The sequence below is a fragment of the Marmota marmota genome, unplaced genomic scaffold (assembly GCF_001458135.2).
Source record: "Marmota marmota marmota unplaced genomic scaffold, marMar, whole genome shotgun sequence".
NCBI classification, from domain to species: domain Eukaryota; kingdom Metazoa; phylum Chordata; class Mammalia; order Rodentia; family Sciuridae; genus Marmota; species Marmota marmota.
The window spans coordinates 4,108,950-4,123,299 of NW_025999999.1; the positions used below are offsets into that span (position 1 = coordinate 4,108,950).

The window sequence follows — 14,350 nt, forward strand, 5'->3', positions numbered from 1 at the left end:
TTATTATTTTTGTTACATCAGAAGAAACTGGAGAACAGCAGTGCCTCACCCAAGGTCATGGCGTCCTTCTGATTAAGGGATACTTGTTTTGGGAAATTTGCTGCAAGTTTTTTTTCCCCACTAAGGCAGGGAGCAGAGTTGGAGAAAACTTGGTGACTTCTTGAGTGTGGGTGGCCCAAGCCTGTGGTCCAGGAAAAGGAAGAAAAGCTTCTCACTCCTCCTTGGGCAGGGCGGGGGCACGGGGACCAGACAGGTGCAGGGCTCTGAGATGCACTTTTTTGGGGGTGGGAAGTGGAGTACCCTTTCCGTGCATGAGCTCAGAAGGCAGCACCAGCTGTGTGGATGGTTGGCGACCTCAATTTCCCCAGAGAAGTGACCCCAGAGAAGGGCACAAATAATCCACCATCCTCCAACAGGATGCGGCTGGCAGCCAAATGCACTTCTATGTTTGAAGCACAGCAGTGACTCCCAAATTCTAATGGCTACATTATAATTAAGTGGCATCAACCGTCTTATAATTTAAGACCCACAGGTTTTGACTAATTCTTGGAACAATCCAGTGATCCCCTAAAAATGAGTGTCTTATAAAGAGATATTGTTTGGGGGAATATCTGGGCCCTCCAAAGAATATTTGCCTAGGGACACTCCCAGCTCAGTCACATGGCCATTTAGCCACAAAGCCAGAACTAAATGCCTGTTTGGATTTACGAGCTTGGGCTGTGGGTTTGTTTTGAAGTGGGTCCCATCCCAACTCCACCACCCACTCACTGAGGGAATGTAGAAACCACTGATTGCCTAGACACCTCGTTTCCTCCTAGGCTGTATGAGGATGAGCTGAGATAAGCCAGTCACCTGGCTTGGCTGGCGTGATGCTGCAGATGAGCTGATCCTGCACCTGCTGCTCTTTCTGTGGCTCAGGAATAATATGGCCCCTCCAGTTCTTTTGGAATAGTCTCCCCATAACCAGATTTGTTGAGATGTAACTGGTGTGCCTGATACCACCCACACTGAATTTTGCAATTCGATGGGTTTTGACATGGGCACACACCTGTGAAACCATCATCACAATCAGGACAATGAACAGATCCCCCCCCACACACAAGTGTCCTTGTGTCCTTTGTACTCCATCCTTCATGTCCCCTTCTTGTACCCTCATGAATGCTGATTGACTTTCTGTCACTGTAGATTGGCTTGTATTTTCCAGAATTTTTATAAATGCCACATGCACTCGGTTTTGGTCTGGCTTCTTTGACTCAGCATAATTATTTTGAGATTCATCTATCCTATCTGTTACTGACCTGACCTTTTAAAATATTCTTTTCCAACACATAATAGACAAAGCATTTCCTTAAGAGATCGCAGGCCAAGGGGGTTCTTCTTCAGGGTGGTGGCTGGTGTTACTAGTTATAGGCTTGCAGCTGCCTGGGGTTCCTGACATGCATTTTGAGCACTCCGACACTCCCATAGATGGTTCCAAAGCCACAGTACTTACCAGGGAGCATCCCAGGATCTTACAACAGCTTTTCCTCATTGCCCCTGTCCAGACCCCATCCCCAGGGCTTCATAGGTCTGAGGTGTGACCTCCTTGAAAACAATTAATACCTTTAGTACTTCTAATTTTAAAAATAACCTTTGTAATGGACACTAAAGCAAAATAAGGGAGTCAGACAGCACCTGATGGTCAGAGTCACATTCCATGGCAGGAGTGGGCTGTTCAGTGTGGCCTGAAATACCCCGTAAGACAACCGAGGTCCATAATGTGATTATGGTACAGGTTGAGCATCCCTAATCCCAAATCCAAAATCTAAAATCCAAAATCCAAAATGCCTCCAAATTTGAAACTTTCTGAGCACAAATGAACCACCAATGGAAAATTCCACACCTGACCTCATGTGACTGGTTACAGGCACGCTAAAAATATTGTATACAATTTCCTTCAGGATATGTCTCTAAGATATATGCAAAACACACATGAATTTCATGTTCAGACTTGGGTCCTGTCTCCATCCAAGATATTTTATTATGCATATACACATATTCCCAAATCTGGAAATATTCTGAAATTCATGTTTGGTCCCAAGCATTTTGGATCAGGGACGCTCAACCTGTGCCTACAGGTTTAACGATCTCACATGCAAACAAGGCTTCTTCCTGGGTTTATTTCAGTCCTCTAAACACAAATGACCAGAGAGCCACTTCGTGTTGGGCATCAGGAAATACACAAGGGCGTGCCATCACCTGCCCGCACACACGGTTCTAGAAAACCACACTCAAGGGGGCGCGGAAATCAATATCGAAAATGAGACACTCGAGTTACCACAAAGAGCTATTTTTGCTTATTCCAAATTGCTCTGTTTCTCTAAAAAGCTATTTTCAGTCAGCCGCTTCCCTGGCTATGTATAGGGATGGCTCGGCAATTTAAACACAAGTGGGAAGAGAAAAGAAATCTGCAAATAGGCTCTCACCCCAGGGATAAATCTGGGGCAATTGAAAAGGTGGCGAGAGTCCATTCGTTCCCCAAATATCCGGCCTCTTCAAATTTCCACGCATGGGTTGGAAACCATCAAGAAATAAATATCCATGGACGTTGGAGGGTCACTTTCTAGTAAGTGCTCAGGGTTTAAAAATAGGGATTTAAAAGGCAACGTCTCCGCTGTGTCTGGGGGCTGCTCCCTGTGCGTCCTGCTCGGCCACGAGGGACCGGGTTTAGACAGCAGGTGGGGGGAACGCGGGTTTATTTTTAAAGCTTTCTGGTTTTCTGATGGTTGCCAGGGAGCGTGTGGGGAAGACAGCAGCGCGGCCATGGGAAGGTGGCCCCACACATGGGTCCAGTGAGTCACTCAGCAATTATTTACTAGTCCTACTGCCCCAAAATACACAGAATCTGCCCACTTGGCTCTGTCCCCTTATCTCGTCTGCCCTTGTTTTCCACCTTGGCCAGGGGCACTTCTCGTTTTCACCTGGACTCCTCCAGTCCGTCCTCCATCCTCGCAGCCAGAGAGAGAGACTTTTAAAAGTGCCGATAGGGCTGAACCACAGCCTGATTAATATACAGATGTATCTTAAAGAGCCTGGAATCTGTTAATAGAGTCTCTGGGGAGGGGTGAACCGAGACCTGAATGTTTTGACCATGCCTGCTTCTATGTGGTTTTGAATTCTATACAGTGAGCTTGTGTTTCTTTCATAATTTTAAAAGAATCTCAAATGTATAATGTGGTCCCTACCCTCCAGGAGCTCTTAATCTTGCAGTAGGGTCCCAGGTGCTAAAAATTCTAGGGATTACATCTGTTCATTTTGGCATCGAGGAGCAGAGGTTATGGTCACTAAGTGGAAATTACTAGAGAAAGGAACATTCAGGGAGAGGTGCTGATGAGCCCAGATGCCTGGAGATGGACAGGTGGGCTGCATTGGCAGGGACCAATGGTCAGTGCAGGGTCTAGGCGGGAAGTGGTGGAAGGGATGCAGGGTGTCAGGGAGGGGACTTGCATGCAGTTCTGTGACTGATGTGATATCCTGCCAGGAACATGTTTTTAGCCTAATTGCTCAGGGGATATTCTCCAAGGGACCTAGTCACTCTCTGCTTCCCCCTTTCCCACCTTTAACCTTCATCAGGCGAATACAGTCCCAGAAGGTATGAACAGCAGCTATGGAATTCCACATGTAGTCCAATTAGATACTAAGAGTAGAAGGAGGGCTGGGGTTGTCGCTCAGTGGTAGAGCGCTTGTCTTGCACGTGTGAGGCACTGGGTTCGATCCTCAGCATCACATAAAAATAAACAAATAATATAAAGGTACGCTGTACGTCTATAACTACAAAAATTTAAAAAATTAGAATCCTATTTAAAAAAAAAAAGAGTAGAAGGAGGATGAGTCTCCAGGGAAAGTGGCCAGACATACAGGGACAGTCAGCACAGGCCTTTCCAGCTAGCCTTGACCTCCAGTCTTTACCCCTAGGGCCACTTCTTGTGGAGCTCAACTCCAGGACATGCTTGCTGTCCACTTTCCAGAGGTAGCTTGCTTTCTCCCCACCCAGCTCATTCTCTCAGGCAGGGTGCCACTTCCTGAAGTAGCTCATTGTTTGACTTCTAAAGGAAAGTCATACCACTGTCCCAAGGGATGACATATCCTCCAAGCCGACATTATTCTTATCGTGGAATAAATAGAGATATTGGTCTGATTGGACAAGCACTTTATGGAGCCCACCTTGTTCCCTGCACTCTCTCAGACGTTTACAAATTGGTTGAAGCATGTTTTTATTTTTTCCACCACCTCAAGGCCAGACCATTTCTCTTTTTAATATACAGACCATGCCTTGCACAGAGTAAGTGCCAATAAATATTTGTTGAATTGATTTTCCTGTTCACAGACATGGCAGAAAGACCCTCCTGATTTCTGTGCATAATTCTTTTACACAGCTATTTTGAATTCCTATCTCGTGGGTCCTGGTCCCATCAGCCAGCATGGGGAAAGTCTCAGGTTCTGAGCTGAGCATTACCTGAGTCAACAAAAACAGAGGCAACCCAAGACTGAGTAGAGATTGCAGTGGGGAGAGGAGCCCAGAGGTGGTAAAAAGAGAATAAAACCAGTCTCATGTGAATGGGGGACAAATATGAGCCAGAGGCAGGAAGCCAAGGTAAGAGGTTGAAGGTGTATGAGATAAGAAAGAGAAGAACAAAGCAGGATGGCATGATGGGTTCAAGACCAAGCTGGTAAACAATCATGGCGGCCAAGTCAGCCATCCTGGGCTTGCGTCCTGGTGTTGTGGTGGATGCCACTTTGGACAACTCACTTTGTTCCACGGAGCCACATCATCAGTGGAGAAGCAAGGTGGCTCATAGTTATTGTGAGAATTAAATGAGGGAGCTAATATTTGAGAAAGCAGTGTAAATTAAAGAATTCCTTACAAGTATTCTTCAGCCTTCTCAGTATCTTCACACTTGATGGGATCATAGGGTTCATTTGGACCATTCCTGTCATGCTATGGACTAGAAAATCAGCTCAGAGGGCTAAAGTCACACATGACTGAAGAACAAATCAAGTGCTATCTGTTACGGTTTGGATGTAAGGTGTCCCCCAAAAGCTCGCATGTGAGACAATGAGAGAAGGTTCAGTGGAGAAATTATTAGGTTGTGAGAGTCTTAATCCAATTAGTGAATTAACCCCCAGATAGGAATTAACTGAGTGGTAATTGAAGTGATAGAGTGTAGCTGGAAGAGGTGGGAATTGGGGCGTGGCTTTAGGGTATATATTTGTATCAGTCAAGTGGAGACCGCTCTCTGTGCTTCCTGATCATCATGTGAGTTGGTTCCCTCTGCCTTGAAGTTCTGCCTCACCTCCAGCCCTGAGGAATGGAGCCAGCCTTCTATGGACTTAGATCTCTGTAACTGTGAGCCCTCCAATAAACTTCCTCCTCTATAATTGTGCTGGTCAGGTCTTTTAGTCACAGCAATGAAAACCTGACTAAAGCACCATCCAACACATCAAAGGTTGTCTGAATTGGACAACCTGGCTTCTATTTTTACTTTGTTCTTTTACTTCTCTGGTTTTTATTTCACTTTCATTTTGAGGACAAGTCATGCTGGTCACTGTTGAAAGTTCAGTGTAAGAATTGAGGACATGGAAATATGCTCACTCAACTGCCTCTGGGCCCTTATAATAAGGATTACCATGGCTCAGACCCCTTGAATCTCTGCTGTTGCAACCAGGCTACTTTGGAAAGGACGACCTTCTGCAGGTCAGGGCGGGAGGGAGAGAGATGAATAGCCTCAGCTCTCTACTGTGGAGCAGCATCAAATGACTCTCCTATGCAAAGTTAATTTCCTTCAATTTTATGTGGTTACTTGTAGGCAGTCTGCTTCCTGCCACTCCTCTGTTTACTCTGCTGTCTTTGACCAGGGCTTGCACCCCCTCGAGCTTTCCTGTTTGGCCTTGTTCTAGGTAACTGGATAGTGCCTACAAGCACCAGGGATGGGCACATACACATAAGAAGGTGACACCGTGGAATGATGAAAGGACTCATTAGAGGATGACTAAGAAACCCTACAAAAGATGGGTACATTCTTTTTTGGGGTTGTCCTTTCATGAGCAAACAGAGGAGGAACAAAGTTGCCGAGAGTCCTAATGAGGACTGAGCAGCCAGGGGAGGGCTTCAGTCAAGGAGGCAGAAAGAAGCATTTTTTGCCACCTCGTTGAGCAGACTTCCCAACACTGCCGCCTCCTTAATTGCTGGGAGAAGCCTCATTTGCAGGTCCCCAAAGCCCTCATGACCTACTGGCTCAGTGTGGTTGCTCTCCCACAGCTGTGCCCTGTGACCCCCTGCATGGGGCTTCCCACCTGCACTGGCCTTGTCTTTCCACCACCAAATCCTGGCTATTAACTGAGGGGTGACCTGCCCTTCCCAGATGTCACCTCTGCACTTCTCACATGGAAAACAGCCCCTGCGCTGTGGCAGAGTCTCCTGATGCTGGCCGGGCTCTTCCTGCCTCCCTGCGTCAAGGTGGGGTCCTTCCTAGGAGATGGGAGATGACAGTAAGTTGCAAGGTATGTTTTTCAAACCACAAAGAGCGTACATATGTTACACACCAGCAGACATCACTGCTGGTGACAGAACTAGAGCAGGCCTGGGAAACAAGTACAAGCCACCGGCAATCTCGTTAATTTACGCAGCAAGCCTCTGTGAACAGACTGCTGATGTCAGAGAACAGTGTTCCCCATGTTCACTGGAGGGGGGGATTCTCAGTTCTCATTTGCAAAACAGGCTTAATAGTCAAAATAATGCACATCTAATTTGCTTTACAAGGTCCTTGTGTGCCTCAGAGACCACAAAGCCCTAAAAATCTTATTTCTTGAAAAATTATACTTGCATACAAGACTATCAGTTCCATAATTGGAAATTGTCTTGTTCAAAATAAGTGCTCACTAGACTTCAGGGCTACAGACGGATTGTGAAATGTTATTATTTCATAGCATTTCCTACTTGGTATTCATATTTGTTTGCCTGTTCAATACCCACCTCTTCCATTAGACTATAAGCCCTATGAGATCAGGAACTGTCCGTGGTACTCAGAACTATATTCCTTGTACCTTGAGGAGTCTTGGCATAAAGAAATGCTCATTCAGTGGTTTTGAGGAAATGGATGGGAGATTTATGACTCAGAAGAAAGCAATGTCAGGAACAGTTAATATGGGCCTAGTTCTGGTGGGTGCAATCTGTTTAACTAGAATTTGCTGCTGGTTTAGAAATAAACTGTATCTTAGAAAGTGACTAGCTCCTTAGAGACTGAAATGTGGAAGGGAACACTGGGCATGAATAACAGGTAAGGGACTCTGTGAATTTTGAGCAGGGAGAGAAGATTCATTCTCAATGTCTTCTAAAGGACTGACTCCATTTGTGTTACCCCAGAATGTGGAACTGGGACCGAAAGAAGCTGGGGTTTATGTCAGTCAAAGATATTTTAAAAACAAAATAGGCTGCCTCAGGAGGAGATGAGTTTCTTGAGGGGGGGAGATGTTCAAGAAGAGATGGGATGAATTCGTGGTGCTAATGTTGTACACAGACTGAAGAACTATGGTGTTGCACAAGGTAGATGGTCCCATGGTCCCATTTAACCATAACCTGCAGGGTTCTGGAGGCAAAGTCCAAAATAAATCAATAAATACGAATGCAAAGTGGGTAGGAAAAGGAGAGGGAGGAGTTAGAAAGCTCTGCCATTTTGCTTCCTTAAAAATCCTCTCCATTCTTGGTCCAAGGCCCCCTCAGGGGACCTCAGTCATGTTCAGCACCCATCTCAGGACAACTCCTGACCTACATGCTCCTTCAGTCAGACCTAGGCTTCTCCCTGGACACAAGGTCTGGGGTTAGCCCTCAGCTCATCACCCCAGTCTTCAGTAAGGTGTTCTTTGGTGTAGGGAAGACACTAGTTGCTAGGGGCTCTTCATGCATGACCTCAAGATGCATATGTGGAGTAGGAATTGGTAGCCCTCTGTTAAGGACTGCACTTTTGTCTCTGCCTCCCCCTATACCAGTTCACTGAAACCCTACCCTCAGTGTGGCTGTGTGTAGAAAGGGGGTCTGTAAGGAAGTAATTAAGGTTAAGTGAGGTCATAAGTGTGGGGACCTAACCTGGTAGAATTGTGTCCTTATAAGAAGAGACATCAATCTCTCTCCCTTTCTCCCAAGCACACACTAAGGAAATGCCATGTGAGGACACAGGGAGAAGGCAGCCTCAGGGCAGCCCATGCCAGGAGCTGGCTCATCCAGCCTCCAGAACTGTGAGAAAGTGATAGTGTTCTGCTATGGCAGCACATGCAGATGAAGACCCCCTCTAGCAGGAGGAGACATGCTTTGAAGATCCATTCTGCTGCTGACTAACCGAGGAGGCTCGGACAGGTTATTTCTCATTTCAGAGCCTGACGGCTATTATAAGAATCAAATGAGAAGTTTGGGGTGTCTGCAGCACAGTAACACACCTACGAAATGTAGGATTTAAGGAGGCAAGACTATCTCTCTGTGTGTGTGATCACTTGAAAACAAACAAACAAACAGTAACAGCCTTAAGGTAAACCCCATTCCCCATGAAGGCCGCTTCCTCTGGACATTGAACTTGAAGTTCCCACTTGTTTTTCAATTACCTTTCAGGTTGGTAGCAGAACACTGATCTCCTGCCAGCACCAGCATCTCCTAAGTCTGTAGTGTCACATCCAAGAACAAAGTCTATGCTCTTCTCCATGGAATTTTGGGATCACAGCTAAGGGAATCAACCAGTCTGATGAACATTTGAGTCCTTCTGCCCTCCTGGGACTGGCAGACACAGGTGACAATTCCACATGCAAAATCCCAATTACCAATGGGTCCTCGGGGGCCATAATTCACATTCTGAGACTTCTCTGTGAAGGGAAGCTGGAGGTCCCCCACAGAGGAGCCAATCTACCTGCAAGTCCCGTGAGCCAAAGTTGCCAGCCCGTTAGATCCAATCAGCGGCAGGCAGAGATTTAGAGCTTATCTCCAAACATCCTGACTGGCAATGTCAGTTACAGACAAACAGCAGGAGAGGGGCCTCCGTGCCAAATTACAGGCCTTGCTTCTGAAGAGCAGCTGCCCTGGGTGTTCGCCTGGAGCACTTCTCAGCGTGCAGCCCCTCCAGTGTGTGCACATCTGGACTTGCAACTAAGAGGGACAGGTCTACATTTTTCTTGCTGTTGAAATATGGCTCCCGGGGGACCCTGCAGGTTGGGCCAACACAGACACTTCCTGTATCCTGACCTCAAACAAGCCACATTCTCCAGGAGAACAGAAGGGAAAGTCTGTAGGCTGCTGTCAGTTAAGCATTCCAGCCTCCTTGCCTCGTGCTGAGAGGAAACTTTAAACATATCACTGCCTGGCTTGAGCTTAGGGGAGAAGGAAGCAGGAAATGTGATTAACATGTAACTATAAAATGTTGCAGCCATAAAAAAAGAAGGGAGAGAAGTTATGCATAAGTAATGGCTGCATGAATGGCCACATCAAGCTACCTCCCAGAGCCCCATCTCACTAAACGGCAGTCATCTTGCTCCACCGACATACAACATTTAGTGACATTCTGCCTGGAGCCACTCTAAGCGATTGCACCAGAAATCCTGACCACAGTCTCAAACATCCTTGCATTTGACTTTAAAAAATGCAATACACCCTGCAGGGAGAATGTCGGGGGTTGGCGCTCCTCGGCAGGGTCATGATCAGGTGTGAGGTGTTACAACTAATTTGTTTCCAAGGTAAAGAAATCATGCTGTGAAGGAAAGAGGAAAAACAAAAAGGAAAACATATTGGACATTATTCCTATAGTAAACATCATCTCACTTGTGTTCTCAAGTGATGTTCCGAGTGGGAGAGAAAGAAATTGTTAAAGAACAAAGACAGCAACAGAGAGCGACCAGCAAGCCAGGATCCCTTGCTCACCTTGTGCCTTGTGAGGGAACCTGCCCCAGGGAAGAGACCCACAAGTGGCTTGGGGTGGCAAAGAGTCTGGGGATTTTATGTTCCTGAGAGGAGAGTTTCACTGTTAACTAAGGATTCAAGTTTATAGCCTGGATAGGGTGGAATGAATGCATAAGTCCATACTATGAATGCATAAGTCGGCCCATGATGAGTTCAAATAAGCTCCTTTTTTCACTGTTCAAGAGAATCTTCCTTTAGGTCCAATGTGCTATTGTTGTTTAGAGTCTATGGTCCTTTCTCAGACCCGGTTAGAATCAGAAGGCATGAAACACAGCAGGCAGATTTGATATCTTGGAGGCAAAATCTCCTGCAAGTAGAAAGTTCTTTACAGAGTGAGGGGGAACTGAGGGAGGCATCCCAAGAGCCTGTTCTGAACAGCATCGCTGCCGTGGCATTCAGAGGAGACTGAGACTCGCAGCAGCTACACGCATCACACTGCCCCTTCCTGTGCACACGTTCCAGGCTCCCGTGTGTCACTCCTGCAGACAGCTGCTCCACCCTGCCCTCCCCAACACACATGCACTGTGGATCTCAATGCCTTCAGCAAGATCCAGGGAAGAGGAAAGTCACTCAGGGAGAGTCCCATGCCATCAGGTTATTTACCGAGTGATCACAGCTCTCCCTGCGTCCACAGGCCTAGCCCTGGGAGGTAGCAGAGGAGTTTGGTTGTTGGTAGTGGCCACAGGCTGTGACTTGTGGGGAGGGACTGAGCTCATGAGTACAACCCACCATGAAAGTCATGTCTTAAAAGATGCAGTGTGAGCCATGGGAATCTCTTCCAGTGAGAATGAGAAAATGCCCAGGTCTGTCCAAATCCAGAGAGAAGCCATCAGTTAAGGAGAGTTTATCAGATTTGCAGAAAACTGCAATGATCAAGATGTCCCTTGTATGCCTCACCAATGGCTAATGGTACAACTCCAGTACAAAATCAGAACCAGGACATGGACACTGGGTCAGTGTGTGTCCTGGGCCATTTCCTAACATATGTAGATCTGTGTAGCGACCACGGTGAGCATATCCTGCCACTACAAAGAATCTAGTCACTCCTTTTATTGGGTCCTCAGGGTGTTCCAGGTACAATACTAAGTGTGACCTTGTTCTACCAAATAGGGTCCATAACTGTCTCCACTTCACACCTCAGAAGATAGGACTCCAGATGGTCTCATTTCTCACCGTGTCTCAGTTGGTAAGTAGCAGAGAGCTTGATCCGTAGTCCTGGTGTCTCCATCACATAGCCAAACACACCATGCCAAACCAGGGTGCTAAGAACCAGGGTGAGATTCCAGGAAGTACAGGCAGCCAAGAGAAGCATATAGGCTTAGGAAGGAGTGGAGAGGTGTCAGGTGGGGCAATGTTACTCAAAGGTGTTCACAGGCAAGTCAGGTCACTCAAGAAGCGTCCATTTGGATCTGAGATGAATTGTTTGAAGATGGACTTGTCTGTGGCAGCTTGTAAAAGTCAGGGGGTCTGCTGTCTGCAGAGGAGACACCTCCAGATTTTGCTATGGTTGGAGGAAAGGGCAGAGCAGAATAGCAGGCGACTGTAAGAGGACACCCCCATTAGAGGAGAACTTTGGCTACAGACAAGCATATAGAGGGGCTGTGGCCCCATTTCTTCTCCCATTTGTCCCCTGCCAAGAAGAGAAGAACTGGAGCCCAGAAATGTAGGCTAAAGAAGGAAGATACTCCTCCTTTTCACGAGTAACAAACAGTCGGCCAAAGTCTACCCTTGCAGGACCTCCCACTGCGGGGGTGGTGACGTACAAGGAGCAATGCTTCAGGAATTCAGTTTGGCAGATCTGTACAAGTCTACAACAAGTTCTACGGGGTAGGATTGCGTCTCACATCTCTCTTGGCATTTGCTGGCGATGACTGATGAAAGGAGCAGGCACCTCCACACTGCAGGTGCCTGCCCTGTGCTTCCCACCATGCTCCTCACCAGCGGGAAACCTGGGGGAGTCCTGAACCTCAGTTTCCCTGGTTGAGAAACAGGGGTGGTAATAACAAAACCTCCTTCCTGGGGTGGCTGGGAGGATTCCCTGGGAACAGCCAGGTTTTGAAAATTGTATCGCCCTCTCGAATGTTTGTTAACATTGCCACGGTGCCACGAGAGAGGCGGAGGTCCTAGGAAGGAAGAGCGGGGAACACGGACCGACAGAGTGGGGCAAGTAGAAACCAAGCCATTGAGGAGCTAATAAGAAGTTAATGGGAGCAATTTCCAGATCTGTCAACAAACACGGGCATGATTAAAACTAGAACCCAATTTAGGGGTGGCCTCTAAGAAGCTGCTGATGGAAGAGGAAATGGGGGGGGGGTTAGAAGCAAAAATATCACTCAGGGACACAGAAGTCCTGTGGGGAAAGTGCCACTTCCAGAATGGATAAGCTTATTAAAGAATTTTTTGCTGGTGATTGCCTCATTGTCTGAAGAGGAGCAGAGCAGAAGAGAGAGAGCAGATACGGGCCAAGTGGCAGTGGTAGGTGACCCCACACTCCCCTGCTGGAGTGGGCCCACTTCCCCTGATGATACCATATTATATTGGTAAGAATTTTTACTTGAGAGCAGGGCAGATGTCTAATTAGGCTGCATCACTGTTAGTGGTGGGAGCCAATAGAATGATTCCAGGTAACAGTATGTTACCGGGAGAAGGCTGGAGCCCCATGGCCTCAAAGAAGCCACAGTGAGATGTGACGGTTGACCAGGCCCAGGGCTTCCAGCAAGTCAGGCCTGAACTTCTGAGCCCAGAGCCACTGCCTACCAACCGCACCTCCATGGACAGGGTACTTGCCTTCTCCAACAAACTACGCCAGTCTCCACCATAAACTGGGAATGGTGTTGCCCCCGCTTGGAGGATGATAATGAATGTCACCTGAGAGAGCAGGTGACGTGCCCAGGGTCACACTCAAGATGCCTCCATAAGCTTTTCTTTTCCAGTGCATGAAGGGCCACCAAGATGAGAGGCAGATAGAATCATAATTCACAGCTGCCTAGACTGTCCCTGACATTGTCACTTAGACATCAAGGCAAAAAAAAAAAAAAAAGCACTGCCTCCTTCCCCTTTCTCTTACTCTCATTTTGTCAAGTCCAAGGGTGCCTTTGGTGCCTTTTACAAAACAGGAAAGGCCAAACCCCTTAAAGGAAATACCAAGTGCCAGGAAAATGCCGAGGTGGGTGTGCAGACTTAGCAGCCTCTTCAGGCCCTGTCCCTGGCCCCATCTGTTCCTGACACTGCCTACACCCTCTCCGGGGGCCTTGGTGGCTTCTGCCCTTTATGTAACATTTGCCCAGCTCTCCTGGTGGGACCCTTTCTTTTTGCGCCCTTCTTCCCCATCCTGCTTTCGCCGTCCCAGAAGCTTTGGGTCCCTCCTGGATATCCATTTCCTCCATCTCCAGGGAGGTTGTGCTGATTCACAACGAGGGCCGGCTCCTCCATTGAGGAGGCTTCACCCCAGGAAAGTGTGCAGCCCAGGAGCCCAGAAGGTGTGTGTGGAGGTGTGTAGGGTGTGAGGTGTGTGTAGGTGTGCGGTGTGTGCAGGCCAGCTCACATCTTCAGGAGCGATACCTTTGCCTCTCTCCCTAGGGGACCTGCACCCCCAACCCCACAGACACATACTCCGGAGCTGTCACGAGAAGATGAAATACCAGATGTGGGAGTCAAGGGGCCCCCTCTGGTAGCCTCCACTTTTCAGCTCAGGTCAAGGACAAAGTTCCTGTGGGCTGAGGGCATGCAGGTCATCAACCTGTCAGAGGCCCCACCTCCAGCCCTGCTCCCCCAGGGCACAGATTCCTTTTCCGACAAATGTGAACAAAGACTTGGCTGTGGTGAGCTCAGCGTTTTATGCCCTTGTTCTGACATATTGGTAATATTGGCATTTGAGCTGTGAGATCCCATTAGCTCTCCCCAGACCCTGGGGCTTTAAATTTTCCACTGAATTCATTTTAACCAACATTTATTGGGCTGTGTATAAAGCTACCGGCTCAGCAGAGAAAGCAGAGAACTGGCCTCATGGGAGCCTGAGCTAGTGGTGCATCAGGAGCAGACCTGTGAGCCAGGCTTTTGGTAGGTGTGGGCCACCCCAGGATGGCGAACGAGCAGCATGCTAGAGGGGGGCATGGGGGATGGGGAGGAGACTCACTCTTTGGGGCCAGGAGCCAGGACTGTGGGTGTGCAGCTGTCTAGGGAGAACTATAGAAGGAGCTGGGATTTGATGTGAACACAGAAAAGGTCTTCAGACAGAGGGGACCTCATGGGAGGGGCATGGAGGAGCAGGTCTGGGCAGAGCCTGTGGCAGGCAGTGAGGATGGGCTGGGGAGATGGCTGGCCTAGACCCAAAGGGCATTGACTCCTACCTGGATCTGAAGGCCAAGGTCCAAGGTT

The 14,350-nt window shown here is 47.9% G+C and overlaps 1 long non-coding RNA gene across 1 annotated transcript in view; it reads left to right on the forward strand.

The window, feature by feature from the left end:
- The first annotated feature begins 2,295 nt into the window (after positions 1–2,295).
- The window catches only part of LOC125617967, a 12,372-nt gene continuing 317 nt past the window's right edge, over positions 2,296–14,350 (forward strand). Inside the window, exons 1-2 of the long non-coding RNA XR_007349099.1 lie at positions 2,296–2,605; positions 8,639–14,350. The exon at positions 8,639–14,350 is cut by the window's right edge and continues 317 nt beyond it. This is a non-coding gene — a long non-coding RNA (uncharacterized LOC125617967). The remainder of the gene's footprint in view (positions 2,606–8,638) is intronic.